This window comes from Numida meleagris, chromosome Z (assembly GCF_002078875.1).
Source record: "Numida meleagris isolate 19003 breed g44 Domestic line chromosome Z, NumMel1.0, whole genome shotgun sequence".
NCBI classification, from domain to species: Eukaryota; Metazoa; Chordata; class Aves; order Galliformes; family Numididae; genus Numida; species Numida meleagris.
Genome location: NC_034438.1, coordinates 67,938,234 through 67,950,776, shown reverse-complemented (window position 1 = coordinate 67,950,776; position 12,543 = coordinate 67,938,234). Strand labels below are relative to the sequence as shown.

Below are 12,543 nucleotides of genomic sequence, written 5' to 3'. Positions count from 1 at the left end.
CACTGCAGACAATCCATAGGGATGACGAGACTAGCCCTGTGTTTGGAAATGCACTCCCCATCCGCTACTCCCTAGCACCAGCTGGAACGCAACGTCCTATCTTGTGATGGATTGGCCTGCACTTCCCATCTCTCAGGGAGATGATGGGGTGTGCTGCTACATGCTCTTTAATGAATAACTGCATCATATTTTATCTACAGGCATTAAATTGGCGCTCTGAGAGACGGGACTGTTATTAAGCCAGCAACTTAATTAAGAAAAGGAAGTCATGTGCTTTAAGATGAGAATTCAGACAAAGAGTGCTGCCTCTATTATCAAGTGAGTCCTTGCTGTTGCCTGAAGGAGACCATCACCTTGGAAAGTGTAAGCCTCATGGCATAACCGTATTTTGGATCTGCATTTGTGGGTTTCCTTTAGCTGTGAAGGGAGCACCTTGTACCTTTCTGAAGGTGGTACTGGTCCCTTCTCTGCCCTTAACTGCTGTGGTAGGAAGAGCTGCAAAACCTGTAAGACTCAGGTGCTATTCCTGCACGTGCAGTGAGGGAGCACCTCCTATCCGTGGTCTGAGTCCTTCTTTGGGGCACTGGCCCACTCTTCTTGATTCTCAGTGTTCGAGAGAGGGTCTCTCACCAACCTGGCACTTGGCCTATGCTTCAGTCCGTACAGTCTTGTGTGGAAGGCAGGTGGTCCTGTTACCTTTAGATAAAAGAATTAATTGAAGGTCTGTTAATTTCTTTTTTTTTTTTTAAAGGGAAACACTAGTTTTTTGTTGTTCCTTTGTTTGTTTATTTAAAAAAAAAAAATTGAAAGACTCTTATGTCTGTGATCTGTCTTTCCATAGTGCTCTGAATTGAAGTGCAACCTACTTAGAGCTCTGGTTTTCTTGAGCCCTCAGAGAACCATTTCCAAGAGTATATTGCATTTAGGTACATTTTACAAGACATACATGCCAAAAGTGTCCTTCCAAAGATGGAATAGTCTTCCTGATTTATAGTAACATTCAAAATAACAGAATTTCATCCTCTAACTATTGTACCAGCTGATGCTACTGCACTCAGCACATAAACTAATTGTATGCTGCAAAGAGCTTCCAAAACCACCTCTTTCCCAATTCTCAGTCTGGAAAATAGGCCTTAACAGCACATCTGGGAGTTTAATCTCGGGAGGAACAGACCTGAATAGCCAAGTGCCCTTGTCTCCCACCTCTCATTTATATAAAGGCTTCTTAAAGTGGAGTACCTCTTTTCCTGACAAAATAACCTAGATCCAAAACAATTAGAGCCTTGAAAGCTTTGTATTTTCCCCATAGGCTCTCTGGCAGCCAGTGCAGCTGCCTGAGCAGCACCATAATGCTCTGCTGTCATAAAGTCCCACTTAATAAGTAGGCTGCTAGGTTCCAAATTAGCTTTGGCATCCAAGTGGTGTCATTAAATAGAAGAAGAGATCAGGGCCAGACAGGGAATAGGCCAGACTGAAACTGAAATAGCATTAATGGACAACTTTTCTGGTTGCCTATACTTCTTTCTGAACAGTGCTAAAGCGCTGTGTCAACACTCAGTAGATGAGATTAAATGCCAAGCAGTAATATTTATCACTGTGTGTATGTGAGTCTTTTGCAGCATATATTCATAACCAAACTGTACTGATGCATTATAACACATCCAAGAGATACCATGAACTTTTCTGCATTTCACATACATGCAAGCTCTTGACCCGTGTCTGGATACAAAGCACAATAGGCATTGGTTCATTGACAGCCTTTGTTCAAAATGTGGTTAAAATACTCAGAATATTGAAAATCTGCACAATTTCCATTTTTTTCTTTCTTTTCTAAGGTATTTGCCCCATAATGGCAAACCAGGATTAGACTCCATTAGGATGGAGTTACTGGGTTTTGCATGAAACAGTTCATGGTGTATTTGGAAAAGGGGATAACCTCTGTTAAATGCTGGGATTACTGGGAACATGGGCACAGGGGGCAATTTGCAGGATTTTGCATATGGTTCTTTGATGGTTTGCTTTAGGGTGGAGGAAGGATTGTTGTAGTTCTTGGCAGGAGCGGAGAGAAACATCTAAGAGCAGGGGAAAACACATGAGGAGAAAACTAAATGAAAGACCTACTATCAGCCACATTTAGGAGAGTATTTAAAGTGGCTCTTGTACACCAGGACAGAGCCAGGCTGGATTCTGATGATGACCAATGTTTCTCTTGCTGGCTTTCCATATCACTATAGCTCTGTCTTTCCACTCTGTATCCTAAGCAGGGCATTTCTCTCTCCCATTTCCTACTGTAGCAAGTGCCAGTGGCTAGCCTGAGCCTAGGTGGGAATATCAGCTTGGCAGGTGTTATCTGGAGGTCTCCTTTCCTCCTCTCCTGAGAAGGCTGTTGTGCATCATATCTTCTCACACAATGCTGCCAGGAAAGGCTGCATGAGGGCTCAACTTCCCAGGGCTGGGGTCTTAGCTCAGCTGACAGCCTCAGTCACGGTTTTCACCTGTTTGAGAGGCAACAGTTCTAGGGTTCAGGTACAAGGGATCACTGCTGAAAGCTGCTTTTGGCCATGGCATCGTCTGTAACTCGACTTGAGTGGCTGAAACCAAAACCTTCAATCAAACAGTTCTTAATGAAGCGGGAAACTGAACCAGTGTGTACTTCATGGGTCTGCCAGAGTGCCTTCAAGTTATGGTAATGTTACAGCAATCTTAGGAGGAGACAGAATTTTGCCATGTTCCAGGGAAATGTTGAATTGTTTCTGCTGTTCACCATCAAGCAGTCTTAACCAGTTAGGTGGACACATTACCTGAAAAGCCTTGTCACTTGAAAGCTAACTTTTGTGTCCTCCATCAGCATCTGGTACAAGCTTGACTGTTTATTCCTAGGACAAAATTGTATATCCTGTCATAGAGAGGAAAGGGAGAGGCAGTAAGGATTTCAAAAAAACAAAAGGAGAGGACTTCTGTTTTGTCAAAATGCAGTGAGGTTGTAGCACTTTTTCATCCACACATTTCTGGCAAATCAATCTTACAGAGACATTGCAATTTTAAGAACAGAACTAAGCTCAGAGAGCAGCTTGAATACAAGCATTGTCCTGAGGGGAGGTTTGAGCGGTGTTTGAGTCAGAGGATACGGTAATTGGATTTTGCTGTTTACTTTTCCCTGGGTAGGAACAGCAAACAATAATCTCAGAGGGACAAAGGGCACTGAGTTCCACTCTTGGTCAACTCCGTATGAGTTTATAGCCTCTTCATTGCTAGCAGTGAAAGATTTCCTTGGTGTAGCCGCAAGGATTGGGAAAAATTTGTTTCCATGTACTTCAGGACAAAAACTGGAAGGAGTTACTAGCACAAAGATTGCATTTTGCTCTGAGAGTTGCAGAAAGGTTTTCCTAATGCAGAGGCAAGGCGAATGATTTGGTCACATGCTGCCTTTTCTCTCAAGGTACTGTGTTTCTTGCTTAATTTTAGAATCACTCACACTGCTTAGATAACACCAAAGGGAAAGAAACACTCAGAGCCCTGCTCTCCTGCCCGCTGTCAGCAACAGACCTGGAGCAGTGGCAAGCAAGTAATGTCTTGTACGCACCAAAATGTGTTACCATGTGGAGTCCACCAAACGTTCTTGATGTTGCCATTCAGCTCCTGGAAACAAACTCTTACGCAGGTAACAAAAATTACCTGGGGAGTGAGCAGGAGGAATATCTGTTTTTCTGAGTCACCGCACCAGAAAAAGTGCTTTTGACAGGATCATCATCACCTGCAGTCAACATCAATAAAAAGGGTTTCCTGTCCCAGTGAAGCTGCTGCGGGGCCATCCAGTCGCTTTTTTCAGAGTTTTTCCATTGCCCCTGTTTGTGTCATCCCTCTCACCTGAGGTGGGAACCAGGAGTTTGGATGGCAGGCAGGAGCCATTGCACTGGAGCAGGCTGTAGATTCTCTGTGAGCCACCTCTGAGAGTGTCAACGCTGTGTTAGCATCACTACACTCACTGCTGCTGCATGTGAGTGCATGTGTTGGAACAGCCCCCAACTGCTGAAGGTCTTCTTAAATTACATGTGTATGTATGAAGTAAGTCAACATGTGGAAAAATTGATTCTCTGTCTGCTCCTGACACGAGGACATGGTTTAAAATTCCCCCATCCAAACCATGTTCTTTACCAGAACATATCAGCAGGAGATTTCCAGGCTGTGATGCTTTAGTGTAAGTGGAAATTAGGCCTAGTGGTTCAATTCCTAAATATTAGACAGAGATTTACTCTTGTAATATTTCTGATTAATGCCTACAATTTCAGTGTATATTTACCCTATTAAAAGAAAAAGAAAAGCAGCAACATCTGAGTGCAGGGATTTTTGAGTAAATTATTTAGACTTTCTATTAAAAACATTTACAGCACCTGGAAGCCAATTAGACACACTTCCACATTAAAAAAAAATAGACACACTACCTCCAATTTTTATGTGGGAAACTTATAATCACAGGTGCAAATGTGTATGGTGGGGAGTATAAACCGTCTATTTGTCCCACATGGGTGGGGATGGAGGTTTGTTGAAGGCATTTCAACAGCCCATATTTAGAGAGTAGGATCCAAAACCTGCAGGAACAATTACTTCTCAAGAGAGCTGCATGAATTTCTCTGGCATTCTTCTCCCTTTCCCATCCCAGCACACCTGTGTGAAGCCTCACTGTGCTTGCCCAGATAACTGTTGGAGAAGCAACCATACTACATCCGTGCCATGCACAGGATTTTAAAGGCAACAGTATCCCATGGAAGAGCATAACTGTGGTGAATTTTCCTTTATGGCAGCTGGCTTTTATTGTGCATTAATTTGGGGCTAAGTCAGAATTTAGTGCTGGGTACCACGTGGGGGACATTTGTGCTGTGAACAATGAAGAGCTGTTGCAATCACAATTCTGTCATGACGGATGTGGACATGAATGATCTTATGGGCTGCCAACAGATGGTGAAGTAAATGAGGACAGGGAGACAAAATTACGTACAAAGTTTATTTAATCTTGCATGAATTGTGGCTGTAACCTATTCAGAATTTCATTGATTGATTCTTTGCCACACTGATTCTTTGTTTTCTATTTCTCTGCAATATTCCCTTTTAATAGATTGGGTAGGGGAGAAAAGTCATTCCGGTGACTAAAAGGAGGGAAGTCCTTTTAAAGGTAACTGTACAGAAATGCTCTACCTCCAAGGTTAAATGGCGTTCTCTTCCTTCTCCAAGAAATTCTGCTGCATACACACTTCCGAACCAGTGAGCCAAAACTGGTGAATGGTAGGCATGTTTTTAAAAGGTACTTTGCTGTAATCTCTGCCCCTGCCTTTGCCATTCCACAAGGCAACCTTGGTACACTGGATGCCATTTTAAAAACTGAAAAAAAAGGACTTAAAATACATATTTTTTTTTAGTTTAACTTACAAAACAACATCCAAACACAATATATCTGGTAACAACTAAGTCGCACGTAACTGGCCATATGCTCAGCAGGTGTAGGATGGCACAGTTCTGTTTTCAGAAAAGCTTTGTGATTTATAATTAGTAATAAGGACAGTCCTAAAATAAGCAGAACTGGGTGTTGGTAAATGCAAACACATACTCACTTCAAAAGCAGACAGAGTTGTTGAAGTTGCAATTCGAAGATTTTCATTTCATTACACCGCTTTGAAGCTTCACATGCCTACAGCACCTGGCATAAGAGCCTGCTGTAACCCACTTTGGTCCAAAATCAGCCTGAGTGAACTGACGTTGACGGTGGTTGACCTAAATGAAGACGCTTTATTTTTCAGTAGAATGGAGTCAGCTTTGAAGTGTTAAACATCACCAAATGGAGGCATCTAGCTGCTGTGGACAGTATCTTCTTAAGCAGTCCTGGCTGATTCTGCCAGTCAGTATCTAGTGATGGCTTCATTCACCTTGGTTTAAGTTGGTTCTGGGCCTTGACCTAGAACTAAATATTTTTGATTTAGGAAGGAATAAAAATGACCTACCAGCTTAAATCAGGTTTAACAAGGCCATGGCAGTTTATTGTAGACTTAAATCAAAACTATAGCTTGACAGAGGAATGGAGATTAAGCAAGCACTAACTGTATAATCTTTTCACAATTAAACAGTTTTTTTTAACAGAGCTTTGATTACATCCATACTTTCACTCTTCTCTTTGTTCATAAGTCACTTTCTGTTTTGCTAAGTGGTTTCATGAGGTTGGTTGAGGGATACAAATCTCAAAACCAAAGTTGTTCCCGCAACTTCTGTGCAAATATACATCAGGGTAGACAAAATGATGTGCACAAACTTGGAGGTCCACCAAGGAAGTCGCACAAATTTAGTCATATCAAGCACCAAAAATCCACATAGAAAACAGCCAGGATAAAACACTTGTAAGCTCCACTTGGAAGATCCTGGTTCTTTAAGAGCATCTAAGCACTAAGCACATCCAGCACCAAGCAGAATGGCCCCATCACAGACTGTTCTCACTACTTTAAACTGTTAGTAAGTGAAACAAGAATTTGCTGCTGGGAAGAACAAGAGGGCATTGACCTCCCCTCCTTGCCTCAGCTAATCTCCAGTTACTCTAACAAAGCTAGGCCCTGTGCAAGCTCGTGTGTCTTTTCCAAACTGCTACCTCTCAGTGCTGATAGAGCCTTTCAGCTCTGTGTGTGAGCCCAAAGCAGGGCTGTGAGGCTCCCACCCCGTACTGCAGCTCTGCAGGCTGCCTGAGGATGCTGAGCAGCCTGTGTGTGCCTACAGCAGCTGTGAGTAATGGGAAAAAAATAAACATGAAAATGTACACTGTGTCCAGGCTGAAAGTGTAATAAAAATATCCTTTCACTCAGTACAGTGCTAGCTGGAGTAAAGTAGTACCATTAGATGAAAACAAGTTTTATTGCTGCTAATAGGTAACTAAACCTGTCCCTCTGTTCATGACTTTCATTTTCTAAATATTGATATATTCCCATAGAAACCTTCCTGCTTCTTCCCTTTACTAGAATGTATTGTGTTGAAAAAAGCCATGTCTGCGCCCAATCAGAAGTTGTAGGAACACTGCTGCTGGTTTTGGACCTCACCTGCAATGTGGTCACCTGTTGGAGATGTCCTCCTGCAGAAGAAAACACACAGTTTGCATGAGACTTAACAGTCATCTCCCATCCACCTGTTTCTGAGCAAGCATCTGGTGTGACCCCCTGTCATTGTGGTGTGAGAATAAAGAGGAGCACCTCAGCACAGTGTTCTCTCTTCTCATCACATTCTTTCTTTGCAGAATAAGTGCTATTTCCTCAATGCATGTGTCCTTTAAAATGGAGAAGAGGGGAAAAATAAGGCAGATATGAACTCTGAAAGGAATTACTGTATGACTGTGATCTGCCTCATCTGTGTTCTCCTCCACTCTGGATTCCTAGCAGGGCAAGATAAACAGCAGTCCTCAACCATTTGATGCTGAATTAAATTGCATTTCCGTTTGCTCATACTGAGAATAATTTATCTGAAGACCTGCTCATTTATTATTTGAGCTGTGCATTTGGTGTGGTAGGAAGAGGAAAGACCTTTGGCTTCAGCATCTTTCGTGTATGTGCTTAGAGCAACATGGCATTTATGACTGAATTGACTTCTGATTAGGCTCTGCTGGAGCAAACTGACCGATAGTGGGTGGCCACTGGTTTCTCTCCCAGCAGCAAAAGAGCACTGTTGAGATGGCTGTGGGGTTGTGTTCCAGTGGACAATGGGACTGCTGGGAGGGAGCAGCTGACATCTTCCTGCATGGAAGCCACCTGTCCCTCAGTCCCCTTCACCTCTTGCTCTGGCTGGAGCCCACTGACACCTCCAGCCATTTGCGACGATTAGAAACGAACAGGAGCATCATGGGCTGAGGTTCAGGAGGAAAACTGCGTCTGTAGCTTGTTCTTTTGGGGCTCTGGTTTGTTACTGTCACCAGCTTGCCATGTGTGAACCTGAGGTACAGCACTGGCAGCGTCATGCTGGGCTGCAGGTCCTTTCCCCATCTCCTCTTTCGGCAAAGGGCAGGCCAGGCTGGGTGGGATGGTAAGAGGCTCTGTGGCCTCTGTCACCACACAGAGGGCTGTGCCGAGCTGCAGAGCCTCTGCTTCCCAGCGGAGACAATCATCACTGTGACTGCAAAAGTGGGTTTGGTGGTGGATCAGCTGCCCCCATAAACCCCGGGGATCAGATAAGTCAAAAGTGCCTTCGGCTGGAGGAGTACACTGATTTATCTTATCCTGTTGCCTCAAGGGAGGAGACTGCGGTCTGCAGCCCGTTCCGCTGTGGTTAAACCCACACCACCCCGCAGCACAAACCAACTTCTCCGGCGTTACCAGGAGCCCCGCGAGAAGGCTCCGGGGGCTCAGAGCTCCCTGCCTCATCACCCATCCCACCCCTCCACTCGTAGCCCGAGCTGAGGTAAGTCTGTCGCGAACTTTCGCTCCGCCCTGTGTGGGACCGGAGTCGGGACACGGAGCGCCTCGCGTGGGACGCCGCCGACGGAGGCCCCCGCGGGCGGGAGGGCAGCGCCGCCATTTCGGCTCCCGCGCGGCCGCCCCGCGCCCGACAGAGGGCGGGCTCCGGCAGGCGCCCAGCCGAGCGTGTGGGGCCGCGCGGCGGGAGCCGGGCCGGGCAGGGCGCGGGATAGCGGCTCGGAGGAGCCGGCGGCCGTGAGGAGCCGCGCTGAGGCGTCGCTTCCCGGCTCCGCCTTGGAGCGCTGCGTGGCAGGCACCTGGAGAGGCGGAGGTAAGGCGGTAAGCCCCGCGCCCCGTTCCCACCAACTTCCCCGGAGCGAGCGGGTCGGCCCGAACCGAGGAGCCCCCTCCAGCCGGGCCTCTGCTCGGGAGCCGCAGGGCGGGAGGGCTGGTTCTGGTGCTTGGCCGCCAGGCGCCGGCCGCTCGATTCCTCCTCCCCAGGGCTGGGTCTCCGCGTGCTCTGCCCCGGAGCCTGAGGGCGCGGGAGCGCGGAGCGGGGCTGGGAGCTGTGCCCGCCGCGGAGCTCGGGCCCTGGTCGCTGAGGGCCAGCTCGGGGCCCTCCCTGCGAGCTCACAGGGCGGTGAGCTGCTCGGTCACCTGCTTGTCCTCTGAGGCACAGCCCTTCTGCTGCCCTTCCTTGCTGTCAGGGATCGAGTTAGTGTGGGTCTGCCAGGTGTTTGCGACGGGCTGAGCGCGCCTTGCCTTTAGTTCGCGGGGATGGCTGCTTCTTGAGCAACGCGTTAAACTTTCTCTTTCGCTCGAGGAACGCAGGTCTGAAATCTCTGCCTGGCTTTGCATCGCCCCGGTGTGACAGCCTGGCGGCTGCTCAGGCTAGCTCAGGATTGGCTATGGAGACATAAGTGACTGCTGCTGCGAGGACCGGCGAGCCCTGGGGTGAGGACAGCGAGCCCTGTGGTACCGCTGCTGCCTTGGGAGAGGGCAGCGGCAGTGCCAGCACAGGATGGCCCTGCTCCCTGCCTGGGGAGCACTGCGTGCTGCTGACTGACCCTGCAGGCCGTCGGGCTGCCCTCGAGCAAGAGTGCTGCCATGTGGCATTTGGAGATGTAAAAACCTCCTTGCTCCAACTCGGTGGTCAGGTCAGCCTGTTCTGAGGCTGGTCGTGGGCAGCTCTCATAAACAAGATGTTCCAAACGATGCTGGGGTGTGTCCTAAACCAAGCCGGTGCAAGAACAAGTTGCTTCTGCTTATCAGAGGGATAAAGGATGGCTGAGGATCCTTCCCGCCTCTGCTCAGATTGCAGTAATTTAACTCATAGAAAACAGGATTGTTTCTATTCCTTAAGCTATTTAATTGCATTTTCACACAGGGATTTAATTTGTGTATAATAAGGTATAATGTCACTGCCTGTAAAGAGAGGAACAGAAGTAGAAAATCTTCCAAACGTTCTCCTCAAACTGGGCTATCTATGGCCAGGATGCTGTCCAGCATGTAGGTGGAGAACCTGTTCCCCTCCATCCCACTACAGCCAAGCAACTTGTGCTAAAATCTGCATTCTTCTGGATGGACCAACGGTTGTGACAGCTTTGCTTTCTCCACTCTGAGGGGGAGAAAAAAGAGTTTTCCGGACACAAAAGAGGAAGAAACCATTCTTTTGTAGAAAAGACAGTGTGCACATCTCAGAGAGGGGTAGGAGAGAAGGAAGAGAGATGCAAGTAGGCAGGGTGCCCTCAAGCAATGCTGACTGAAGAGTGCTGAAGAGTAAAAGGAAAAGGACATGGATGTAGCATTAGTGTGGCTATTAAGGCACTTATTTGGCACTTATTTGGCATTAAGCATCTAGGAGTTATGATTTAGTGCTGTTTGCCACAGTGCTGGTGGGGTAGCCTGGGCTACTGAGAGCACGAGTGAGTGTTGTGAAACGTGGGACTGGACTTCACTTCAGCTTCTTTGCTGATACTTCCATCACAGTAAATGTTTCTTTATGAGCTGCCAGCAAAGTACTCAGCACCGTTCAAAATCCCAGAGGAAGGTACTTGTGTTCTGGATCAGAAAAGCAAAGAGGGCTGAGTGCTCTGAAAACATGGACCTCAGAGTTGTTTCAGAATAATAGTTGTTTAAAAGTGTTACTGGAAAACCACGTGACACAGTTCTTCATTAAATATTTAATCTTTCCTATGAGTCAGGCACACTAAGATCTCAGGTGGAATACTTTATATACTAAACACTGTTATTTTTGTATTTCTCTTTTAGGATATTATCAACCTTTTTCTGGTACCTCTGACAGGCATGAGTCCTGTGAGCCTCTTCTGAGCTGTGAAGGTGAAATGAGATACAGACAGGAAGCTGAGGTGGGTAGGATATAACTGGAATTTTAATCCTAACTACTGAACAGTTAAACTTACTTCCAGGGAAATTAGCAGCTTACTAATGCAGTATTTGCTGATGGGTAATGAGCTCATTACTAGGAAAGAAAAGGAAAAGCACTTGCAAAGGAAGGACAGAAATGGCTGAGGATGTAAGAGTCAGGCTTACAGAGAGTGAGACTGAGAGTCTGTTGTTTAAAGGAGTTTGGATTAGACAGTAACAGATTAGACAGTAACTGCGCTTTCCCTGTGGTTGTTAAGAAGTCTTGCTGCCATGTTACACTTTCTCTTTTCTTCTGAACTGAGGAAAAGGTTTGATAAATGTTAGAGTAGGATGAGAATGAGGAAGTGAAAAAAATTGGGGAAGGAGGAATCATATTGAATTGGGTTATTATGACTTGTAATTGTAACTTTAGTCTGATTTAATGTAAAAAAAGAAAAGAGTTTAAGAGAGACTTAATCAAATATCTTCATGGGAACATGCTTTTTAAGAGTAAGGGGCTCTTCAGTCTGGTTATTAGAGATCTTCTGGTTATTAGTGATTTTTTATGTTTGAGCTAAGAAATCTTTGTTCAGATATGAAAAATCTACCTCTTTTGCTGTTCACGGCATTTCCTTATTACACCATTATAATTGGAAAAAATGCATTTTCTGTTATTGTGTGAAGATTGAACTTATGCTCATGTTACTATCCAGGTACTTGGTAGCACATGACCCCTGTGGGCTTAAAAATGAGTCTTTCCCTTCTGTTGTGAGGGTTGCTTTTTGATTTTTCTTTTTGTAACTTTACATTTATTACCATTTGAGTGTACAAAAAAAAAAGAAAAGTATCATAATTATAAAGCATTTATATTTTTAAACAAATGCAAGCAGATAAGTGAATGTAGTCTGTAAACTGCATTGGAGTGAGTCCTGAACAGACATTTAACCTGCTTAGGGAGGCTTGACACTAGCCCCATGCCCAGTAGCACTGTCAGTGTGCTGAAACCACATAAATGTGGTTGAGGGCTGTAAGAAACAAAGTTCCATTTTATTTCTCACCCTTTAGTCATGTAAAACATAGCCCTGTAAATTTTGGGAGAACTGTAAATTGTCTTCTGCATCTGTCCAAGTGATCCAACCATTCATTGACTAGTACAGCATGGTACAAAAGCTGGCACTCAACATTTCAGACTGTACTTCCTTGCAAAATACGGAATCCTTCTTTTTCTTCTTTTACTGAGGAAAATAGTGAAGAAGTTATCCAGCTTCCAGGTCTGAAGATGTAGTTAAGTTTTTATTTCAAAGAAATTTCAAGTGATTTTGAATCTCTGTACTGATTCTGTGAGACTTAGAACCCCATTTTTTCTTTTCTCATGTATCATCATTGAGGGGTAAGCACTGACGTATAGACAGGAAATGTAAAAATAATATTGGCTACATTAGCTTCTTTTTTCTTCAGTAAGGTAAAGTTAACTTGAAAATGCTAAGGTGTTTGCAGAAAGCTAGCACGGACACTTCTCAGATACCTGTTTCCTATAGTTGTGTAGCAGGTACCAGTGAGTTAAGCTCCCCTGGATGCCTAATGAGTGTTTGGCTTTACAATCTCATTTACCCTTTTCAAAGTAAAACAGCATCTGGAAGTGTCAGTCGCAACTGATAGTAATGCAGGCAAGTTAGTAGGCATACCTGTTTAAGATTAATGATAGCACTTCCCTGGAAGAGCAGATGAAAGAAGCTAGTATTTCCAAATTGCCCTGGGATGG

The 12,543-nt window shown here is 45.3% G+C and overlaps 1 protein-coding gene across 6 annotated transcripts in view; it reads left to right on the top strand.

The window, feature by feature from the left end:
* MOB3B (MOB kinase activator 3B) overlaps window positions 8,287-12,543 on the top strand; it is a 92,860-nt gene continuing 88,603 nt past the window's right edge. For 3 of the 6 annotated variants that reach the window (XM_021380701.1, XM_021380699.1, XM_021380694.1), the window contains exons 1-2: window positions 8,590-8,745; window positions 10,686-10,783. The gene's annotated coding sequence lies outside the window, so the exon portion shown is untranslated. Of the gene's footprint in view, window positions 8,419-8,589; window positions 8,746-8,839; window positions 9,369-10,685; window positions 10,784-12,543 lie in introns of those variants that run through there. The other 3 variants (XM_021380695.1, XM_021380696.1, XM_021380698.1) reach the window with 3 other exon arrangements.